The sequence below is a fragment of the Thermobia domestica genome, chromosome 13 (genome assembly GCF_964235325.1).
Source record: "Thermobia domestica chromosome 13, izTheDome1.hap1.1, whole genome shotgun sequence".
In the NCBI taxonomy this organism is placed as follows: Eukaryota; Metazoa; Arthropoda; class Insecta; order Zygentoma; family Lepismatidae; genus Thermobia; species Thermobia domestica.
The window spans coordinates 21,160,226-21,185,527 of NC_137466.1; the positions used below are offsets into that span (position 1 = coordinate 21,160,226).

The 25,302-nt window shown below is 35.9% G+C and overlaps 1 protein-coding gene and 1 long non-coding RNA gene across 7 annotated transcripts in view; one reads left to right on the forward strand and one right to left on the reverse strand.

Moving 5' to 3' along the window:
• The window catches only part of flz (transmembrane serine protease filzig), a 424,928-nt gene extending 402,566 nt beyond the window's left edge, over positions 1–22,362 (reverse strand). For all 3 annotated transcript variants that reach the window (XM_081735523.1, XM_081735520.1, XM_081735521.1), the window contains exon 1: positions 21,719–22,362. The gene's annotated coding sequence lies outside the window, so the exon portion shown is untranslated. The remainder of the gene's footprint in view (positions 1–21,718) is intronic.
• Positions 1–25,302, forward strand: part of LOC145668045 (uncharacterized) — a 316,452-nt gene that overhangs the window by 255,943 nt on the left and 35,207 nt on the right. The gene's annotated exons all lie outside the window — the stretch shown is intronic.

Here is a 25,302-nt window from a genome sequence, read left to right on the forward strand (position 1 = left end):
TATATGGGGCGTCTTCTATACCCCAAAATGTTTAGGCACTTCCGGCAAGATTAGAATGATGAAATTTGGCATGATTTTAGCCTTCCAGGACTAACCGACAGAAAAATTGCCAAAAGTAAAAAATTCCAACTTTAGAGTGGTTTTATAGGGAACTGAAAAATATTTCCCATGTTATTTATATGGAACACCTTTTACACCCTCAAATTATTGACCACTTCCTGCAGGGCTACAATGATTAAATTTGACATGATTATAGCTTTTCGGGACAAACCCACAGGAAAATTGCCAAAAGTGAATATTTTTAATTTTTAGGGGGTCTAAAGAGGGGATGAAGAATTTTCCCATGCTATTTAAATGAGACTTTTTCTGGACCTATAATCTCATATTTTAGGTACTTAGAATTGGAATAAAAACTTCAAATTCGGTATGTTTGTACGTTTTCGTTAGCTTTACCTAAGTAAATCATCAGAAATGAAAATTTCTAACCGTAAAGTGGTTTCATGGGGAACTGAAAAATCTTTCCAATGTTATTTATATGGGACGTCTTCTATACCCCAAAATGTTTAGGCACTTCCGGCAAGATTAGAATGATGAAATTTGGCATGATTGTAGCCTTCCAGGACTAATCGACAGAAAAATTGCCAAAAGTAAAAAATTCCAATTTTAGAGTGGTTTTATAGGGAACTGAAAAATATTACCAATGTTATATATATGGGACACCTTTTACACCCTCAAATTATTGAGCACTTCCTGCAGGGCTACAATGATTAAATTTGACATGATTATAGCTTTTCGGGACAAACCCACAGGAAAATTGCCAAAAGTGAATATTTTTAATTTTTCGGGGGGTCTAAAGAGGGGATGAAGAATTTCCCCATGTTATTTAAATGAGACATTTTCTGGACCTATAATCTCATGTTTTAGGTACTTAGAATTGGAATAAAAACTTCAAATTCGGTATGCTTGTACGTTTTCGTTAGCTTTACCTAAGTAAATCTGGGGATGTTGGGCCGATTTAAGGAAACATTAAGAATAAATGCACGAACATATGACATGCGAGGCCGTAGGCCGAGCAAATACGGGGGTCTGAGGGCGAAGCCCCCAGCTGGCCAAAGGCTAGTATATATATAACAATTTACTGTAATTGAAGTTTTTGACCATATTGATTAATTATTATCTTCAGGCTTAGGCAATGGTTTGAAGACTTCGTTCCATAGACGGATCAATTTTCAAAAAGAAATCACAAAGCTCATTTGCCATTCTTAAACCTTTACTAAGATTTTTCAAATTAAATGTCACGTTTCCAGTGCTTGTTGAAGCTTCTTCTTCAATGGGCTGTGAATTTAACACTTCCTCCAAGTCGGTTTCAGTCAAATCTTCATCTTGCGATTCAAGCAATTCCTGAATGTCACTTGATTCTATCTGTTCGAACCCATTTCGTCCTATTCCATTCGCAATTTCGGCTATGATTGCAGTCAAAGTTTGAATTTGCACACATTCTTCGTCATTTTCCGCAGTCAGAGCAGACCACAGTTTTTTCCAGCATGGCTTCAATGTGTGCGGCCTCAGTTCTTCCAATGATTCTTTTATGTTTACGATGCATTTTGCTATGTCAAATTTCTTCCAGCATTCCATAACATTCATATCAGGATTGCATTCCATATTATCCAATACGATTTTGAAGGTTCGCCTAATGTAATAGAGCTTAAAGGCCTGGATTATTCCTTGGTCCCTAGGTTGAAGCAAAGCCGTCGTGTTGGGAGGTAAAAATGTCACTTTTATATTTGGATGCATAGTTTCAAGTTCGCGAGCATGACCTGGTGCATTGTCCAAAACTAGAACTGCTTTAAAGTCTAAATTCTGTTCTTTTTTAAAATAAGATTCAACTTCAGAAACAAAACAATTTCGGAACCAGTCACAAAAAATAGCGCTTGTAACCCACGCTTTCTTATTAGCACGCCAAAACACTGGTAGGTCGTCCTTGTTTTGATATTTTAAAGCCCGAGGATTTAACGATCTGTAAAGCATCAGTAGTTTAATGATACGATGTCCAGATGCATTAGAACATAGCAGCAGTGTAACTCTATCCTTTGCTGCCTTAAATCCAGGAGCAGACTTTTCGCTTTTAGAAATGAATGTTTTGTTTGGCATTCTCTTCCAAAACAGTGCAGTTTCGTCTGCATTAAATATTTGCTCAGGTTTGTATCCTCCATCAGCTACTAAGTTTGCAAATTCTTCTGGAAATCGTTCTGCTGCAGCAGTGTCTGCAGATTCAGCTTCTCCAACGATTTTAATGCTATGCAATGATTGTCTCACCTTAAATTTATTGAACCAACCTTCTGATGCTTGAAATCCTCCATCTGTACATTCGCCACTACAACTACCATCAGGTTCTTTAAAATGAGCGTAAAGACGCTTTGCCTTCTCCCGGACCATTGGACTACTCAGGGGCACCCTTTTTTGGTTGCGGTCTTCGATCCATAATGACAACGCCACTTCAATTTTTTCTATAGCTGGATCACGAACAATTTTCGCTGACAGTGAAGTTGAAGCTACAGACGACCTTATTTTATCTTCGGATTTTTTTTACCTATCGTACAGGTGATTCGTTGACATTGAATGAGCGTGATAGGGATGCAAACGACTCTCCAAGGCGTAAACGATCAAGCATTTCTATTTTCACTTTAAGCGGTAACGGATTTTTTTCGTGTCGAAACTCGTTTCTCATTTTTTTAGTTGACATTACTGTATAAATTAAAAAGACAGCGGTAGAGGCGTGTTACTCGATCACAATTTTTGTAACGAATGGAAAACGGAACAATAAAACACGCAAAGCGGGTCTTACCAAAGGACGGAACGTCTAATAATGTGGCGGCATTTAAAAATATACTTTATTCATTGAGTAATAAGTTGCTTTCATTCTTTTGTTTACATTCTCAAAAACACCGATCGCGACGAAGACGGCTTATGTCAAAGTCCGAACCAATACAGCGGCGATATCATTTAACAACATACTTTAGGCAAAGTTGTGTTAAGATCTATTATACATTTTATTAGTCCATTTGACGGCGTTTACAAATGATATTGGGTTGGATACCTATTGGAATCCTTTTTATTATTATGTATGTACGTACTGATTAGATCCGCGAATAAAGAAATCTTTAGCCGCAAATATAGGAATTGGGTCGCATTTTTTAAAATCCGCGAATAGTGAAAACGTGAATGAGGGAAGCGCGAATAAGGAGCTTTTACTGTACATTTCAATAAAAGTAAAATTATTAAAGTTTAAGTCAATACAAGTGCTAACTGTGTTCAAAATTCACTTTAAACAGTTAAAACTTTTCTACGCTTTAACTACTTTGTGAATATGAATTGGTAAATTAGGATATTGTTGCAAATGCTCCTTTTCTCACCTAGAGGCGCAATTTTTGAAAAATGTGGAACACGTAGCCACATATTTCTAACGAGGAGTTTATATACCAAGATTCATCTTCTTATGAGGAGAGATTCGTGGGATAGGCTATTTTTGGTGTAAATTTTTATTCCTCCATTCCTCGCTTAAGATATCCATTCTAATGAAAGTAATATGACAAAAACCCGACCCAAACTAACTACGTAATGATCAGTTTGTGCCCACCGGCAAACTTGGACACTATTTACAGAATTGTCAACAACAATATCTAAGTTAAGAATAAAAAAGTAATGTAGAAGTGCAAACAGACAGAAGTTGTGGGGGTTTGAAGTTAAGTGTAGTATTGAAAATCAATAACAAACATATTTTGATGCAATCTTAATTGGTCAGTAACAATTACAGCACAGATGATCAATTTGACGACGTATAAGAAATAGCACCGCAGCTTGTGTAAATAATTTGTTAATCAGATAAAATAATCTTGTGTTTAAACGCTACAAGAAGTTGTTTCTTCGCTCACGAGCTTCAACTTCTATTTCTAATTGACTTCCAATGCTAAACTTCAAATCTTCATTACCACTTCGTATGCACTTTCACCTGAAATTTTATATTTGTCCATGTTTGGTCAGAACCCTATATTTCCTAGCTGACGCCAGCTGACCATTCCTTAGTAAGTAATAAACGTGTTTCAAAATTAATTTCAAACGGTACATATTTTTTCGTGTTGATTAGACAACCTCCATGTCACTGTTAAATATTGAACAGAGGTTTGGAACTTATCATGTGTCTCGCTTAAAAGCGGATTTTTAAAAGACAATTGAGCCTTTGCTTAAGTTAATTTAAGAGGTAAATTTTATACACCAAGTTTACCTCTCTAACAACACATTTTACCATACTATTAGAATCCTTCCTCCCGTTCTGATAGATATGTATACAGGGCCGGCCCTACGCAATTTGCCAACTTGTCCAATGGCATCATTTGCCCCCTTTCTTCCAGAAAGAACAACGTTAAACTCAAAATCAACTCAACTCAACTCAAATTTTAAAAGCTACGATTTTAAGTATGCTACCCCATCATAAACAACGAAGGGGAGGGAAAAGTGCACTCGTACTTAGAAATGCCTAAACACTACAGATACAATCTCGTTGTCTGTTTTATCTTTGATTTGATTGAGCACTGTCCATGTGACCTTAAACTAATGCGACCTAAACATTTATGAATGTAGTATTCAAATAGAAGGTCAATTTAGTAACTTTAACTACAATCATCTTGAAGTCTCTTCCCAACAGTAAATATTTATTTTAAATATTATAGTTATGACAGATTTTGCCGCCCCTCGAAACCTGCAGCCCTGTGCAAATAAACGTGTTTCACATATGCTAGAGCCGGCCCTGCATGTTTATTATTGAAGTTTTCTCGGGCTTTTCCCACTTCCGCCCAATTCATTCATTTCAGCATCACATTCATTCTCATCATCACCGTCTCTTTAATCAATATGACATGCCCTTAGGACGTAAAACTGAAAGATTTCATTTCATTTTTCAATTCGGTGGTACTTAAAGTGGTTTCAAATCTGTGGTCTTCTTCACATTGATGATCTTATTTATCTATTGCCATTCAACATATCATCCTTGTATTACTTGACGGCTTCATCTGAAACTATCTTCTTGTTCCTGGTCGAATGAGACAGGTTTTCGGTTTACTCACTAGAAAATTGCATGTGTACACTTTATCAGGATTTTTTTTTTTTTTTTACTTTGGATCATTATATTTTTGAAATGGTGACATATCCGTGTTTTTGTTTTTACACCTATCTCACAGTTTCAGATTCATACGAGTGGTCATACATTTTGCAATGAAGATTGTGTTAATATTTTAACTCATCGCTATTTTGCACAGGCTTATCGTAGAGAGTTGAGACTTGATTTATCATCTTTCATTTAACATAAACTTTCATATGGTATGCAAGTTGACCCCCCTTTCCATTTAAAAATTTTGAGGTGGACTCCGTCTGGATCCTGGGACAATTTATTTTACTTTGATACGTTGTACTATTGAAATGATGAAAGACATGTTTATGTTTTCATATCTGTTTCATCGCTTCAGATTTTTCGGGGTTGCAACGGACTTTATGGACATGCTTAAAGATTTTAATAAAAATTAGTAAAGTGCTGCCCCCAAGCGAAATGCATGAAACCTCCCAATTTTTGGTAACCGGTTTTGATCTTACCTTGACAAATACTTTCAGGAAATATATACATCATCTCCACTTTGTGCGTTCAGGTGCAAGTACATCCCGGGTAAGACGAGATTTGACAGTCGGTTGTCATCTCGTGTGTGACAGCACACATGTATTCAAGAATAACAACCTCGCAAAGCTACTGAAGAGTACATGATTTTAATGTTTTGTATACAAGTGGTTCCAAACGTGAGAATTCTGTTGGTTGTATCTTCATCATGACAAGGACAACTTGTAATTTAGTCACTCTCGCCTGTATTCAGTATTGATTGCTGATCTAACAACAGTTAAACATACCCTGGTTCATGTACTTCATCCTTTGCTTCGCCGCCCTGTGCTCGTACCCACCGACTAGCAAAGCGTTATTAAAAAACTATCAGATCCTTTATGTGAATCCTCGTCCAATACATTCTTTTAGGTTGCTATCTACTGCTGTAGTTGTACTATGTCACTACCAAGCATCATATCAGTATTATCAACACAGAAATCTATTTACACTACCTATTGTTGAAAAAGAATTTACTGATTTAAAGAAAATAACTTTATTTTACGATTTGTATGGGGCATTTTGCAATCAGTACAGAAACAACGGATTAAAACAGATCTCTATAATAGACCAATTAATACTTTCAAATAAAATAGTCATAATTCAGGAACAATAAAGATACACGGAAATAAAATTTTATGTTCAAATATTATGGATTTAGTGAATGTTGTTCGTACAGGAAAATATTCGAGAACCATTAGGAACTAAAGAGTTTTAAATCTTGTTAGCAGAAGTTAATGTTTCTAAAGAATTTATTTTTACACCTGTTAGTACACCTAAAGTGATTGGTACTAAAATTCTTAGATCAGATTAAAAAACAAAATTCGAAAGAGCCTAAAACGTAATGAATATGACAAAGTTACTAAAATATATATTATGATTATACATTACACGCACCAGCAAGTAAAGTTTTCGAGCGTAAGAAATAATATGACAGTGGGCAGTATGAAAAATTATTTTTAATACTGGATCTAGTAGATATGCAAAATATTGCAAGGTATAATAATAATTATAAAGATATTCTATGTTGTATTGATATTTTCTTACAGTATGCATAGTGCAATAATTATAAATATATTCCATGTTGTATTGATATTTTCTCACAGTATGCATAGTGCGTTCACCTAAAAGCTAAAAGTGTTCCTACGATGATAAAAGCTATAAGAAATTTCTTTAAAGATTTTAGATTACCGTGTTTCATGTGCAAACCGATTTGGGCGGTGAGTTTATAAATTATCAAGTAAAACATTTGTTTGAAGAATGTGAAATTAACCTTTATAGTGTATATTCGGGAATTAAATGTGCATCAGCAACATGGTTTATACAAACGATAAAACTAAAACAGTATCATACTTTACAGCAAAAATACTTATCTCGATAAAATTTTAAATAATTATAATCATACATACGAGAAAAGTATTTAAATGACATCTACAGAAGTAAATGATTCAAACATTAGTCAAGTATGGAATATGTGTACGGAATATATAAAAAGAAAACAACATGTAAATTTAATCTGGGTGATTATGTTTGTTAGTAAATACAAACAATTTGAAGAAGGATATTTACCAAAATGGTCACAATAAACATTTGTTGTGGATTGTTGTATTAAGTCTGGAACGGTGATGAAATTACACAAATATTACAAATTTGTACAAGAATTACAAAAGCTAGCGATAACTTATTTATTATTAAGGAAAGGGAAAAAGAAAAGGATTATTAAGGAAAAAATATTTAATTTAAAAATTACTTAACGCAAGAAGGGTTGCATCTATGTAAAATGTTTAAAATATCCATAAAGTATGAATTCATGGATTAGAACGAAATCTTCAATATCCACATCTAACAATACCTCTTGCTGCTTGATTAATTTTGTGTTCGTCACGTATAAACAATCATGACCGATTTAGTTCGCATAAGCTTCAACACTTCCCGTACACATAAAAATCCAATCGGTTTTACAGGCAACAACCTTCTTTCACCCAATTCGCATCTACCTTCGTAGTACTTCATGTGCAATTTAACCCTCCAACTAAAAATGGAGCGACATTATCGGTGAAGGAGTTTCAGGATGTTCAGCTAAGAGTATGATGAATACACTTCATCGTCCAATCGTCCAAAGATCAAATATTAATAACTTTGCCATAGTTCTGTGATTGTGATGTCCCGGACTTCTCTCTCTCTCTCTCTCTCCTGTGGGGCCAGCGAAGAGTATTAAGTATCTTCGTCGGCGACCTCGCTTGCAACTAATTTTCTGATTGGAGTTATAGTAAATCTGAATATGACTTTTCCCTAAAGGCCGATTGTCTAAGCATTTACGGCGCAATAAAATGGCGTCCTAACAACGTCATACTAACATCATTTTCCGATTTCTTCAAAACAAACACCTCCCCATCCACTCAAGGTCAAACGTTGTTTGTCAACATTGCTAACATTACTCCCGTGAACTCGCACACCTGTATCCTCTCCAAACCATTCCTAGGATTCTTTTGTGAAGAATAGGCGGAATTAGAAAAGAACAAAAATCTATTGTCCAAGATTTTCTCAAGAAGAAAGCAAAATTCTAAATATTGTCCGAGAATTTTGTTAACAAAAAAACGGTATTAGGGTCTATATCAAAATAACAGACACAGTTGTGTCCGCCGTCCAATCAAGGTCAACACCTGCAATATTCCTTGATACAATAATCTATTGTCCGATATTTTTGAACGCAATAGGTGGTATTGCAACAAAAGAACAAAGATCAGATGTATTGTCTTAAGATAATTGTCAACAAAAAGCGACATTTCTAACATAATTTAACATCCATCTTGAACCTTCATCATAAGGAATATATTACTGTTACTGTATCCACTATCAGTGGCATGCCGTGGGGCTGGAGCGCCGGGCGCCGAAGAAAGGGGGCATAAAATTCGGAGGAAGTGTGTTACTCATGTTAGAAAAATGCATGTGCACATGTATAAAATAGAAGGGAAAACGTAATAGAAAGTGCTCAAAAGCAAGGAAAAGCAGGGTTTGCATTTGAAAATTTTTTGTGCTTCGCGCCAACCATGGTGCAAAGTCTGTCGATCTCACTCATATGTACGGGGACATCGTCGTATACCCTCGCCCCGGATGCTGATTTTAGATGGCACGGCACTGTTCACTAAAAACAAGAAATGGATTCTACTATTATAGAAATAGGTATGTTAAAAATCCCACAAAAGCTCATTATAAAACAAATTATAACGGGGTCGCTGGCAAGAGGATGTGATAAAAGAGGATCATGATAGGAATTAGGTTGAGAAACACTGGCCTAGAGTAATTTTAACCATATTTCTTATAGTCTGAAAAAGAGTACTGTCGGGTTAGCTATGGTGAATGGGAAGGGAATACATATAAAAGATTGGTAGAAAATGATCAATATTAGTGTCGAATTCATAGTTTTCGGGGTCACTTAGGTAAATAGTATGACTTTCGATTTCGCTTAACTCCGATTAAGCTCTCATTAATAGGGATGGGCACGAGCGACTTTTCTTTGAAACTCGACTCGACTCGAAACACATTTTGAGATCTAATCTAGAACTTAGCACGAAAACTTTCCTCCAACTCGACTCGGATTAGGATCGAGTCGAACCAAAACGAGCCAAATCCTGTGTGTAGTCCTACTTAGACAATATATAGACAATATAATTATTGTGTTATCAATGATACTACTACAACTTATTATTATTATTATTATTATTATTATTATTATTATTATTATTATTATTATTATTATTATTATTATTATTATTATTATTATTATAACAACACCGTGTATAAACATGAACGATTGTCGGTTAGTATCGGAATACTGAAAGCTAGTTGACTGCCGACTCGGTAGTCATGAAGTCTAGAAGGCAAGGACATCGTTCACTACCCCAAGCTGTAAGTGTCGGTGGACCACAGATGGTCAACTATCCACCTCTCGCAAAAAAAAATTGATGACCCCGCACTGACGATCCACAGTGGCCCCAGTTCCATTTTGAAAATTTTGCCACCAGTGACAGAGACGCGACGAAACGCCAACGAACCACAAAATTACTCCCCCAAAATATGTTAATTGCCTATATGCGTGATTTGTTTATGTTCAGGTGAGTCTACAAAACACAAAATAATAATAATAATAATAATAATAATAATAATAATAATAATAATAATAATAATAATAATAATAATAATAATAAAATCACATAAGAAAAGAAAGTACCTCACGTAAGCGCAAACTTTCAACCTTATGTTTGCTAGCCGCATACTTTTCCGACTTCGCCACGGAAACGATGAAGAAAACCTCCGTTATAGAAGAATAAATTATTGAGGTCTTAATTTAGCTAATCGGACAAATCCCTCTATATCGAGTTCTATGAAGTGATACCGTGAACTATTTCAGATTTATTGCTTTCTGGTGTGGTACTATCTATGTGCAAAATTTGAGCAAAATCGCCGACGTGTACCTTCTTTAGTATAATGTGAACCAGAGATGCCATGGGTCAATGAAAACTTGATCCACAACACACTGACCCACCACACATCGTGATCCACGACACACTGACCCACCGCAATCCACGATGAAACATCACCCATGGCCCATAGACCCATCTGACCCACTACAAACCACTCTGAACCATTATGACCAACTCCAACCCACTAAAACCCATCGTCATCAACTCTGACCCATGATCCGTACCTTCCTCTCCACTGACTAAAGAGGTTATACTTGTAATAAAACATTTTTCCCAGTAGTTAGCTCCTATAAAAACTCTCCGGCTGCATCTCGAAAGAAAAGTAGTAAATCCTATTGCTATTATTACAATTGCAAATATCAAAATCCAAAAATGCCTGAACTTCCTTTTTCAGGAGATACAAACGAAAAAAGAACAAAAATAAAGGTCTTCAAAGTAAAATGTAGTCAAATTCACCAGTGCTCAGAAGATGCTGTCTCCAATGCACCGAGAAGAATGGGTCCGTGGGTCGTAATGGGTCGGTGGGTCAGGGTGAGTCACGGTGAGTGATGTTTCACAGTGGGTCACATCCTGTTGACCCACGATCAACTGACCCACTCACAAATATTGACCCATTTGACCAGCCGACCCATTCCTCTGATTTTAACATGTCTTATTTCATTTAGAAGATGAAACATATATCTACAGTTTTTTTCTCGATTGGGTGATACTCGTTGACATGGTCATATCTTTTTACGATGGGAAACTGATATGATTAAAAGCCCATCTTTATGTGAATACAAACCACTTCCCAAAGTTGTTAGAAACGCTTTCCCGACCCTGAAAACTGTAAATTTGACAAATATTTCAGTAATTTTTTACATTTTATTTTTCAAATCTCCCAGCTCCTCATCCTCTGAACATGGGAACGAATTTGGACGTAATGTTAATGGGTGTATCACTATTCATCTCAAGGACCCAGAAAACTATGGATAACACTACGATCAGTCGTTTTACATTATTTTTACATGTCACTCCTCCCAACTTCCATCCTTGGGGTATCTTACTACAACAATATTTTTTTTTCTTAGATTGAAAGTACTATGTCTACCACGTTTGGTAAAAGTTGCTCCAGATATTCCGGAGTTACGCTGGAATATACACATAAAGCTATGCGAGCAACGCCTTCGATGCTGCACCTGTTATTTCAAAATCAAGCTGACATGGCTAAATGGCTAAATGGTACCAGAAGTGTTGCTATGTATCTCGGTGATCCTGAAAGTATGCACTGTACACTAATATCAGTCATTTTGAATCATTGTATATGCTACTCCCTCCGACTCTCCTTAGTAGTGCTAGGGGATCTTACCCTCTACTGAAAGTTGAAATTAAACGAAAAAAGTCATCAGAACTATTTCCAATGAACTTGGGTACCCGAAAGCACTGGATTAGACACTAACATTGGTCATTTTTAATTACTTTTACATGTCACAATTTCACACATTGCTTCAGGGTGCTAATGGGGGCTTAACTTACATGGCATCCAAAGTACCTCTCTTTATCTAAGCGGCAATCATAATTATGGATTCGACACTGATATCGATCTTCTTTTATCATTTTCATTCATATCAATTTCTCTTATTTCTCCTAGGACGGCTAAGGGGGTATTCCCACCCCTGTAGGTAAATTTGGTCTTAACTGGCATTACAACTCCTAACAATTAATTTTGCGACGCTAACTTACGATTCGACACTAATATCGGGCGATTCCGATTTTTTTACGTCCCTACGTAAACGCCCAAATATTCGACACTAATATCGGTCATTTTGGATTATTTTTACATATCTCGGTATCCCCCACCCCGGTGATCCCCGGCCCGCAATTGAAGGGGCGATTTGGAAGTTAATGCGATCGGAGTTTCACCATTGATCTCAGCGACCGCGAAAACTATGAATTTGACACTAATATCGGTCATTTTCTACTACTTTTACATGTCCCGGTAAACGCCCCCCTTAAGACCCCTGGTTCCAAGTTTTAAAAAAAGCTTCGTTTTGGCCTGGGGCTTGGACCAAGGTATCCGTGACCTAAATTTGGTAACTATCGGTCCATTCGTGTGGTCGCCAGGCCGCACAAAGCCAGAAAGAAAGAGAGACACACAAACTTTATTATATATATTACAGGGCCAGATTTAAGGGAGCGCACCGGAGCACATGCACTTCCCTTCACTGTAAATATACAGTATCTAATATGAGAATCTAGCAGTGAAAAAGCAACGTTCTCCGAAACTTTCTGCTGTCGTATGTCCGTTTCAGGCTTAAAAGAAAGCTTAGTTTTGCAAAAGCATATTTTAAGTCGATTTTCTCAAGGTTGAAGGAAAAGGATTCACTGAAGAGTAATATTGCTCATTCACACCAGAGACGCCTAAATGCATTTAAAAACTTAAACATTTAAATCAAATGTAGTGGTAGTTATTGGTGCACCCCCTTCAAGAAATCCTGGATCCGGCCGTCTATATATATATATATATATATATATAGAGAGAGAGAGAGAGAGAGAGAGAGAGAGAGATGCAAGGGCTCGGAAAAAACCCGGCTTTTTTTTGCAAAAAACTCGGTTTTTTCTGCTTCGCTTTTTTGCTTGGGAAATTTTGGGCTTTTTTGAAAATTTGGCTTTAAACTGATAAAGCAGACTTTGTTTCGCTTCTCTACAACAAAAAAACTCATTTTAATAGTGGTTGATGCAGATAATAATATGAAACCTCGAAAATAAACCATGAATTTCAAAAAGATTTTTAAAAATTCTTAACATATTTACATTATGAATTCCAAAGGATTAACCAATATATGTAATAATATTTTAACCTCTTATATACAATAAGTACTTTAAAAAATGATACACAAATAACTAGCAAAATTGTATGTAGTATTTTTACTTCAAAAATATCACACATCCTCTTTTTGAAACAAAATAAAGAAAAACATGAGAGAAATCTGCACATCAAGAGCTTCGTTTCGGATGGTTCTGTACATTCTTGAAATTTTTCAGTTAAGTTTTAACTTTCATATACATTGTATGAATATTTCGAACAATTTTTTCACTGATTGATCACATACGTAATAATATGTTACCACCTATCAGGTGCTTCGGATCTGCAAAATCGGTAAAGCTCCAAATTCTGTAACGCACTGAGTGCTCCTTAAGCTTGTTCAGAATCGGGAAAGTATCAAATTTTCTGTTCATAGATCATATACGTAATAAACGGTTCATCTGAGCGTATGGTTTCCTAGGCTGTAGAATATATAACCACCATCACGGTTTACCCAATGCTGAAGGTTTCTGAATTTTTAACAACAAAATTCAACGTATAGTTACGAAACTTTTTTTATATATAAAAAAGAAAAACTATGGAATACATTTAAAAAGAGTGGAAGAATCAATCACTGTTCCAATTCACAAGAAAGACAACAAAATTGATTGTAATAATTATCGAGGCATTTCTCTTAACATTCTATTAATAAGATTGACCCCATACGCAGATGAAATTATTGGAAATTATCAGTGTAAATTTAGTCGAAATCGACCAGATATTTACCATTCGACAAATACTCGAAAAGAAATGGGCATATATTACCCAGTACATCAACTGTTTATTGATTTTAGTAAGGCTTACAACTCGGTAAAGAGGGGAACATTGTACAACATTCTTACAGAATTTGGAATACCGAAAAAGCTAGATTTGTTAAGTGTTTAAATTAATTCCAGAGTAAAGTCCGAGCAGAAAAATGCGAGCTTCCACGTCGAGATTGGCCTTAAACAAGGCTATGCGTTATCGCCGTTATTATTCAGCTTTGTTCCGGAGTACGCTATAAGAAAAATCAAAGATAGGAACCAGGGCCTAGAGTTGAATGGTATTCACCAAGTTATGGTGTATGCTGATGTAAATCTGATTGAACGATCGAAAGAAATACAGAGGCCTTATTAAACGCTTGCAGGGACATGAGTATATGACGAGAAATCTAAATACAAGGAAGTTACGGCAAATAATGAATGCGTTAAAATATCAATTAATACTTTCGACACAGTGGATACTTTCAAATATCTTGGATCAGTATTACCAGACCAAAGTCATGCCCACAAAGAAATTAAATGTCGATTAAAATCAGGAAATTCTTATTATTCAGTTCAAAATATTTTGTCGTCGCGAATTCTGTCAAGGAATTTAAAGTTTAAAATATATAAAATGATAATCATGCCTGTTATGCTTTATGGTTGTGAAACATGGTCGCTTACGCTGAGGGAAGAACGCAGACTGAAATTATTTGAGAATAAAATTCTGAGACGAATATTGGGACCTAAGAGGAACGGGAATGGGGAATGGCGGAAACTTCATGAGGAACTACATAATTTATACGGTTTACCAAACATCGTTAGAGTCATCAAGTCTAGGAAGCTCAGGTGAGCAGGTCATGTAGCCAGAATGAAAGAAAGTAGGAACGCTTTCAAAGTTTTAACTGGAAATCCAATCGGGAAACGTCCATTAGGAAAACCTAGGCCCAGATGGGAGGACAATATTAAGATGGATCTAGCAGAAATAGGAATACAGAGTAGAAATTGGATTGAATTGGATAAGGACAGAAGTCAATGGAGAGCTTTTGTGGCCATAGAGAAAGAGAGAGAGAGAATACATTTAAGTTAAGCACAACTGCACAATAAATATGAGTGAGTGGTTAGCTTTCGCGCTTCTATCGTGAAGTCCGGGTTTCAACCCCGCATTCGACCATTTTGACAAAAGTTTTTCTTAATTTCATCTGTGAATGTAGAGACAGTGCGAGTACTGTGAGTCCTGGGTGACTTACTTTCTAATCGTTTTTAAATCTTTGTTATTACAAATTACCAGCAGTGATGGGTTTGCGAAGAGGTTTAGAGTGGGGATGTCTTTCGGATTGAAGCCTCTACCCCGAAATTACGGAATTTCTAAAACAAACTAAATATTAGTTTTGCCTTTACTCATAAGCTTCAAGCTGTCCTCAAATAAAAAATTAGGTATTTTTTGAAAAACTAAGCATTAATAAGAAAAGCCCCTCCCAAAATACTTTTCTAAATCCGCCACTGATTATCAGTATAAAATGGTCTTCAAGGTTGTATCTGGAAGATTATAGCTGAATATACAAACGAAACGAAATATTTGTTATGCCCGTACTCATAAACTTAAGCTCCTATTAAATAAAAGTTAGGAATTTTTAGAAAAAACAAACATTATTCAGTAAAAATCCGTCCCAAATATTATCCTAAATCCGATACTGATTATTTCTATCAAATGGTATTCAAGGTTGTGTCCGGAAGATTATTGTTAAATCATTGCACAGTTACAGTATAACGGAAATGTGGAAGTACATATAGAAAAACGTACGCTCTGATGGATATATTGAAAAACATAAGTTTAATTATGTGCTAGAAGCTAGAGTACTAAGCTCTAAGAAGTGAAACACGGATGAGTAAAATGAAATGATCTAGAGAATTAACATGTCGATAATTCAGAAGTTAAAATAAAGTTAAAAAGTTACTAAAATTGCCCTCAAATACTACGTAATTTATGTTTACTTTAATTCATAAACCATGTGCTCCATCCATGATGATGGTGAATTTCAGAGTGAAATATGGCATTCAGGTCATGGAATCTTATTTAACTTTAGAGTATACTATAAGCAAGCTATTTAAACAGAAAAATCATGAAAATGAAAAAAGCCAAAATTTCCAAAATTCTCGTTTTTTTCCCAAAAAAGCCGGCTTTTTATGTGCAAAAAACCATCGATTCAAAAAAGCCGGCTTTTTTGCATCTCTCTCTCTCTCTCTCTCTCTCTCTCTCTCTCTCTCTCTCTATATATATATATATATATATATATATATATATATATATATATGTGTGTGTGTGTGTGTGTGTGTCATGTGACGTCCATGTTACAAACGTATATCAGAGTATTAAACTTTAACCGTATGTGAAGGTTCTCCATTCTAAGAATAACTTGAACCTCTTCACGTGACCATTGGTGCTCGAGAAATGTTGGTGCTTCTGAGTTGTTCGTATTTAACATTCACAAATAGAATACCCACGTACTATGAACACCTATCTCAGATATTATATATTTTAAACTTAATAATTACTATGTTCTGCAATGATTATATGTTATATACAATATGGCGCTAACTTCGTTGTACAAAACCCGAGGAGTGATTCCTGAGATTAAAACAAACAAAAAAGTTCCAATAAACATAGGGCGAAAACCGCGTCGTGTACGTGTTATAGGCTGCCGAAAGTGTGGGAAAAGAAACTTTAGAGTTATTTATTGTAGAAACGTTTGACCGTAGACGTGATGCGGCATGGTATCGTCAAAGGATCCTAACCTGCTCTATCCAAATTTGCAGTTTTCAGATTCGTGCAATAGCGTCGTAAGGGATTCCCCCAAAAGACGTTAGGGATTCCTGGACATTTTATGATGTAAATTGAGTGGACAAGAGCATGTAAAGGACGTCTCACTGTCTGGAAATAATACTATGTGGCAGGTCTGAACTGATACACGCAGATTAAAAGATGGCGGATGAGGTAAAAATCACTATGCGTGGTTGCATACCTCCTGAAAAAGTACGAGTAAAGACGTTGTACAAGAAATCACTAGAAACATCAGGTTGGTACAATATAAAAATACGTACAACACAAGCCGATAGGTTAACAGAAAATAAATTCCGATTGCTGATCTGCTCATATTAATGATATGGCAACAAGTTTGAGAACGCGTCTAAGTTTACTACTACAGGAATTGAACAAGAATTACTATTAAAAGACAATAAAGAACACGTAATAATAATAATAATAATAATAATAATAATAATAATAATAATAATAATAATAATAATAATAATAATAAATACACATAACTGAGCACATTCATTTCGTGCTGGTTTACTTTTTTCCGAAGATACCCGAAGTTGGACTTAGAAAATGTTTGCCTCAAAATAGCAATAAAGAGTGCGGCCAAGTTTTATGAGACAAGGTGTACCTGTCTAAGTTTGGGTGGTTTATTTAGTTTCCTTTGTGGGTAAATATTGATAAAAGTTCTAATTTCAGAGGATTTTTACCTATCTTATCCTCTTTCATGAGGCATTATTATGTTCTGTGGGTAAATGTTTCAGTAGAAAGCCCATTCCCTTTCATAAGACATTGAGTACATTACATGAACAAAAGACAAAATGGTAAATGTTCTCTAGAACTCGAATATATAACTCTGTAAACTTGGATAATCCCACTTGTTTTCTTCTATGGATGAAAGAAATTCAAAAATATAAGTCTAAGCAATAGATCGTACCACGTGGTGTGTTATTAACCTAATTTATACTCTGATGGCATTTTATCACTTATATAGTTCTATAGTTGAATATAAGGGTCAATTTCATCACAAGTACATTAATGCACTTCTCTTAAATTTCGGGAGGTGAACATTGGCCCAATCCTTCAATCTAGAAATTGTCAAAAACTAAAATTGCTCTATGTTCTCTGGGACTCAAATATATATATATACGAGGATTGTTACGAAATTTCTAAGCCTACCTACGAACGGAGCAGCAGAAAGTTGATGTTACTTTTCAACATAGTCTCCTGACAAGTCAACACATTTTGCCCATCGTTGTTCAGGTACATTGTGAAGCTAGTAAAAAGTAACTTGATGTAGGCGTCGTTTTCATATATGAAAAACATGATGTCATCATTGGTGTCAAAATGAGTACCTTTCAACTTGTGTTTCACTTGTCAAAAGTTTTGGCACCCATTTTGCGGAAACCTTGCTCATTCCTAAATGCTTAGTAATAATTCGGTCTACGCTTGCAGTAGATAAGTTCACTGTCTCAGTATTCTGTTTGATGGTCGTTTGCAGATCATTCATAATGATTTCATTTACTTTGTCAATGTTCTTCTCAGTTAGTGCTTCCACAGGCCTTCCTGATAGAGTGTCATCTGCAATGGAGGTTCCTCTCCTCTTAAGTTCGGCTACCCATTTCTTCACGGTGACATATGAAGGAGCAATCACCTAAAGTAGCAATCATGTCAGTGTGGATTTCCTTCATCTCTAAACCTTTCGTGCGGAGATATTCAATAACAGATCCCGTCTTCAATTTCTCTATTTATTCACACTTTGCTTACTCTTATGTCTTTCTAGACCTCCAATAACAGAATAAAAATCGATATTAATACCCAATTTGGTACGACATCATAGGAAGACTCGATAAATACGGTCTAAAAGTATTACATATCTAGTTCTAATATTCCTTGATTAGGGTTAAATATAACAATCATGGTATTTCTGCATATTTGGTTGGTCCCTTTTTCTCCTTCTATGGGTACAAAATTGTCAAAAAATCCAAATTTGAAGGTTTTCGATCTCTCTCTCTCTCTCTCTCTCTCTCTCTCTCTATATATATATATATATATATATATATATATATATATATATATATATATATATATATATATATATATACTGATATATGTTCTTTACTTCAATATAGAATACTAGCAGCGTTCACCCCGCTTCGCTGCGGTCACCCCGGAACGCAATAAACTTTGTTACTTAGATAATTTTTACTTTTTCGCTTTCAAATTGCAGTAAATGTTAACATTATAGCGCCTGTCATTTATGTTAACCCGCCGAGTGACACGGTCATGCGGGTTGCATATAAATACGTTTATTTTTATACCTATGATGAACTAACAAAGGATTTGTACGTTATGGACACTTGAATGGTCAATTATCTCAAGACACTGGTAATTAAAAATTAAAGTGATATGATAAAAACCATCTAGGGTCCAAATCCTAATAACCCCCCAAAAATAAAAGAAATTGGTTCAGCCGTATTAGCGTGATGAGGGAACAAAGGATTTGTACGTTCTCTTTTATAATATAGATGTATGCTTCAATATAGAAGTCAGTGGAGAGCTTTTGTGAACGCGGCATTGAACCTCCGGGTTCCATAGGCCATAGAGTTTTATATATATATATATATATATATATATATATATATATATATATATATATATATATATATATATGTGTGTGTGTGTGTATCCAAGTCTAGAAAAAACTTTTCAAGTTTTATTTCTTGTCAATCCCTAATTTTAAGGGGTAGCGCCGTCCTTGAAACTCCTCCAAAATTTTGAAAGGGATGAGTCAATATGCCTCTGTCTTATAAAAGAGATACCCCTTGTACTGACCCATATAACCATAAAAAGCCTCATCAAAGAGGATAAAATGGGTCAAAATCCTCTGAAATTTGAATTTTGGCATTTTTTGAACCGTAAAATGGAACGAGATGTACTACTCAAACGCAGAGCTACAAACCGCGATTTCATACTACCATTCTGAATTTTCAGTTTTAGCAATTTTCAAAATTTAAGGGGAGGTCCTATGTACAGTACGCAGCAAAAAATCCTGCAACATGAGCATGTAAGTTTATTGTGAAACTACGCCTAACAGCCCAAGAAATCAACATAACCTCTAAGTGGCACGAATCACGCCAGGAGAAACCTCGGCGTCCTCGCATGCACATTTATTTTGGAGCAAAAGATTTCGTCGTTTCACAATAAACTACATGCTCATGTTGCAGGTTTTTTGCTGCGGACTGTACCTCTCCCGAAATTTAGGGTTAGGCCAATGTACCCATGGCCAAAATTTAATTGCAATAATGTGTTTGGGGGGGGTCAATGTTTAGAAATGAAAGAATCGAACTTCAATTAAAACATACTGACGCTTTTAAGAACGCTGGATTGGGCAATATTTAGTCTACAAAGCAAGTTACCTTTGTTTTGTCACAACCAGCTGCGGTTTCGTAAAATACTCCTTTTTCGGGGGGGGAATTAATCCCATATAGTTGATGTTGATGGGCACTGCTTTCCCATAACAAAACTGAATTAAGGTTTTAACGAAATTGTAATAATAATTTGGCAATAGTAATTTCATAAAGTAGTTTTCACAAGTTACATTAAGGCTGTATAATATTTCGGTCGGTCCAGATGCAGATCTATCACTGAACTTCTGATTGGTTTCTTTATTAAATAAAAATAATAAGAGAAAGAGTACTATAAAAGCAAGAGGCTGCCTGATTTGCCATTACCTGAAAACGACCTTGGATAAAATAATGTAATTTAAAAGTATATTCGTATTAAAGATTTAAATAGAAAAAGATGCGTTCACACATACAAAAAAGGACTCAATTGTGCAATTTTGGAAGTCTTCTGGACGTTGACTTCCTTCTGAACAGTATAACCAATTCTAGAAAGACTACAGAGAGGGAAATCGAACATTCGAATAGTTTTAAATGTACTTGTAAAATAAAATAAATTAAAGGGAAATAAAAATCAATTAAATAAAACAAATCTATATCAAAAGTATTTTTTTCCGGTTTCATCTTAGAAGTCATTCATGAGATCTTCAAAATCGGAAGAATTGTTAATCTCACTCTCAATAGGCATCAACACGAGAGCAGAAATTCGCTCTTTTCCTACTGTAGCACAAAGTTGGTTCTTGAAATGAAATATTTCAGTTTAACGCCACAATTATGCCCTTTAGCCTAAGGGAGACTGATGATTAAGCCAAGTGAATAATGGATGAATTGGTGGAATGAATTGTGGGAGGAAACAGGAATTCCTCGAGAAAACCCACGGACACAATTTTATGCACCAAACACTTACTTGGCCGAGGATCGAAACAAGGACCGCGCACAACAGGTATGCACTCTAGCAGTGAGAGACCGTGCTCCTAAGTTGGTTTTTAATGAGAATTAGTATTGATATGTTTCTTTACAGCATTTTCTCACTTGTCCAGACTATTCTCTTCCCACAACCTCATATGATGATCACGGAGTTTGTGTGTGCGTTTTCGAATTACGTCAAGAATTTTAAGTGAAATATCAGTCACGTAATCATCTTCTCAAACCCATTCCTCATTCTCTATGGAGTCTCTATCCAAGAGGATGTCCAAGAGTGAAGCCCTATAAACCCCCCGTAAGTTCAGCCCTAATGATGGATATTCTTCCTAGGAGATATGAATTCTCCGTTGGCATATATCTGATCGTACTGAACGTGAGATATCATTATTTTCTAGCAAACCATTTAGAACATAGTACTGACATAAAATATTAGAACAGCATATTCTCGTACAAAATTAGAGGAACGAAAAGAATAGAAAGGTTATGTTCATTTTTTCAAATAGAAGGAAACGTTGACTAATTTTTTTCTTTCTTTTCGTAATGAAAGTAACGAAATTATTTTCCTGCATTTAGACATGTACAGAAGACAAAATAGATTTAATTGAAATAGATCCATTGATGAACGTTATATAACAGTTTCATTCCAAAATTTGATTTTTGACTTGGCAATTGTTACTGGAATCACAAATGCATGATGTGCTAACAAAATTATAGTACAATTAATATTAACGGAGATAAGAATGATTTTATCTTATATTCATATAAAGATACGTTATCAATAAATAAGGCGAAAATTAATACTTACCACAAAATACTCTAAGAGCCCAAAGGAGTACAGCTTCAGGAATTGTTGCAAGAAATTTTGCTGAAGACCAGGTATTCGTGCTTTTCGTACAGTTCTAATCTCTGGTTCGAGAAAAAGTTAGGACAATGCAGTTGCGTGTATGTTCACCATCACTATAGAGGTAGTTTCGTTAATATCACAGGTAGCATCGGAGCAATATGTGTAAATAATTCATATATTAAATAACGATTTAACAAAGCATTCTCCCAGGAGGGAGACTTGTCGAATTCAGGATTCGAATTAAGATCATTACTCCAACGTTGTTAAATGCATCAGTTACGGCACATTCACTTCATGTATAAAATTAATTACATAAAAATTAAGTGTTATACAATACTTTCAATCACTAAAACTCTTTTGTCGGTCGATTCACTGTAGCCTCACAAACACATCTCACTAAGACTAAGAAGGAAAATGAAAAATACTTCTTACGTTGATACTGTAATATACAATTAAATTATATGCTTCATGTATGAGTCTGTAGTTGTCAAGTGTATCGGCGAATACGTCGCGCTCGCTTGTATCTGGGGCAAATAGCACAGCGCGGCCAGGTGAAGTACGTCCGTGTACGGTTCAAGGCTTACTGACCCCGTTTAGGCTGCGAAACCAGATTGAGAGTCTTACGACTCTTCTGCCTGGGCAAGGAGGTGGGGAAGGGGAGGTGCTGCAGATAGAGGGACAACAAGACACACACATGTATATAGAATAGAATTATAATACAACAATGGTTTTGTAGAAAAGAAATCACACACAATTGCGGAGGAAAGTAGGTAAAGAAGCAAGAGCACTTGGAATGGAGAGCGAAATGCAAGCGTCCTCGTTCAAATACATCCACGAAAAGAAATGCATTAGCAACATGAAATGATGCTAGAACCAGTGGCGGCTCCAGAGTTTTACAAGATTTAAGTCACACCAGCAGTCACTGCGAAACCGACTTCACCTCTCATCCCGGCTATTGGGCTCTTGTGATTTCTTTTCCACTTTGAAGGTATCTCTGAATTCTGATTTGCAGTACAAATACTACAGGAAAAACGACGAATTTGCCATTGTGTAATCATAAAAAGCAGATCAGGATTTAGGTTTGGTGGGGCTCTAGGCTACTGAAGATAATGGGGCCCTTTATGTGTCCAGATGAACGTAGGACCCTATATACAGAAATGAAGAAACCAGTGAAATTTTAGGAAGCAGACTAGCAGAAGGGGCCCCATTATTTACATCATAGGGGCCTACACAAACGAAGCACTGTTGCTATATATCATCATTATCATAGGTATTCTGCCTTTATTGGCAGGTCACTTGCCGCAGCTGAGAAGCTTCCATGCTCCACGGTCCTCCACTAACCTTTTCGTCTTCGCGTATGATCTTTCTGTTTTAATATCATCCATTAATTGTAGTCTCTTTCGCCCCCTCCCTCTCTTTCCCGCCACCATACCCTCTAGGACGTCCCTCATAATACAATCTCTTCTTAGGCAATGTCCCAACCAGTTTCTCTTCCTCTTCCTAATAATATCTAAAAGTGTTCTTTTCTCACCCACCATTTCTAACACTCTCGCGTTCGTTTTCCGCTCGACCCAACTAATTCTTTCCATTCTTCTCCACACCCACATTTCGAAGGCTTCCAGTCGATTTTCTTCACCTTTACGTAATATCCACGTTTCCGCCCCATACAGTACAACACTCCACACGAAGCATTTTATGAGTCTTTTTCTCAACTCTTTGTTCAAGGTCCCACAAAACAGACTTTTCTTTCTTTTAAAGGCTTCTTTCGCCATTCCTATCCTTGCTTTTATTTCACGTTCGCATTTCATGTCATTACTAAGAACACTACCCAGGTATCGAAAACTATTCACTTGTTCTATTTTCTCCCCTCCTACTTTTATATTTGACACAGACCCCTTCGTTCCAATCACCATGGCTTTTGTCTTTCTAACATTTATTTTCATCCCATATTCTTCAAAGCCCTTTCTCATTTGCTATATATAGATGTTTATTTATTGTTTTTCTTATACTTTGGAAATATGCATTCAATTTTTTCCTTGAAGTTTTGAGCCTCCAAGAGTATGGGGCCCTAAACTATAGCTCGTTTAGCTTATACGTAAATTCGGCACTGATATAAAGTGATGTCATTTACCTGGTTGGCTCAAAATGGTTGTTACATTTATCTCTCCAGCACTAGATCCAGTATTTACGAAATAATAATAATGTTCCAGTAGTATTTTTAAGAATCTAGTATTATTTCCTTTCAAGCTTTTAAAGAGATAATTAAGACATGGTGCGGTTGAGAAAGGAACCTTAATTTTCTACTGAATTTCATCAATGAAAATGTAATTCCGCTTATGTGCAAAAGCAGTTCGTTTCTGTAATGCGTGTTTGGTTTGTCAGAAACACAAATTCTGCTTTGTACAGACGAAACCGATACAGACTGGGACTCGTGAAGTGTTTTGGCACTCACACAGACGTCACTGCTGTCTTAATGGCAAAAATAAATACGCACTCTAGTTGGCGGGAATTAAGTATTTCATGCTGGGATTTGTTTGACAATTTGATTTAGCGCTATCCATGTGATCTTAAACTAATGCGACCTAAACCTGATTTATGTATGCAGTATTGAAATAGAAAGTCTGCTTAGTAAATTTAACTACCATCAGCATGAAGTTTGTTTCCAACAAGAAATATTTTTTTTAAATACTTACTTATGACAGATTTTGCCGCCCTGTACAAATGCTAGTGTTTGCATTCACATGTCGGTGTTGTGTACTTGAGTGGAGAAATTCGCGGGAAACGGGGACTCTTTTTGACCAGCTCTTTTTCCCACATTGGGCGAGAATTTCCCTCCTAGGTACATAATAGGGAAATGTGACTGCTAAAGTTGGAAACCCTGCTTCATTCCGAATAAAATAAGATATGAACCATGATCCTCTGATAAACAGTCTTGATGCAATAGCTGATTAAGTGAAAGTCTACAAAATGCATCAAAAACTCGAAAATTTAAAATGAAATGAAATGAAATGAAATCTTTGAGTTTTACGTCCCACGGTTATGCCGGTTAGGCTAAAGGAGACGGTGATGATGAGAAATTAATGAAATAGTGGTATGAAGAAAGTGGGAGGAAACGGGAGAACTCTGAGAAAACCCACGAGCACGGTGTTTGTCCACCACAAAGTCAAAATTTAAAAGCGTTAACAACCGGCTTTATAATTTGTTACAATAAACTGATTTGGTATTAATGCTATTGCTAGCAGGGCCGGCTACTATATGTGCGAACACTAGCATTTGAACAGGCCGGCCCTGCTGTAGCAGTCAAATTCCAACTGTAGTAGCCAAATTTCCCTATTAGGTACCTAAGGCAGGAAATTTCCGCTCAATATGGGAGAAAAGGATTTTTGAAAACAGGTATCCCCATTTCCCGCAAATTTCTCCACTCAAGTACACGACACAGACATGCGAATGCTACCGAAACAACGTTTGCTTCATTCCGAACAAAATTAAGAATGAACCATGATCCTGAAGTAAATAGTCTTGCTGCGAAAATTAACTTATTATCA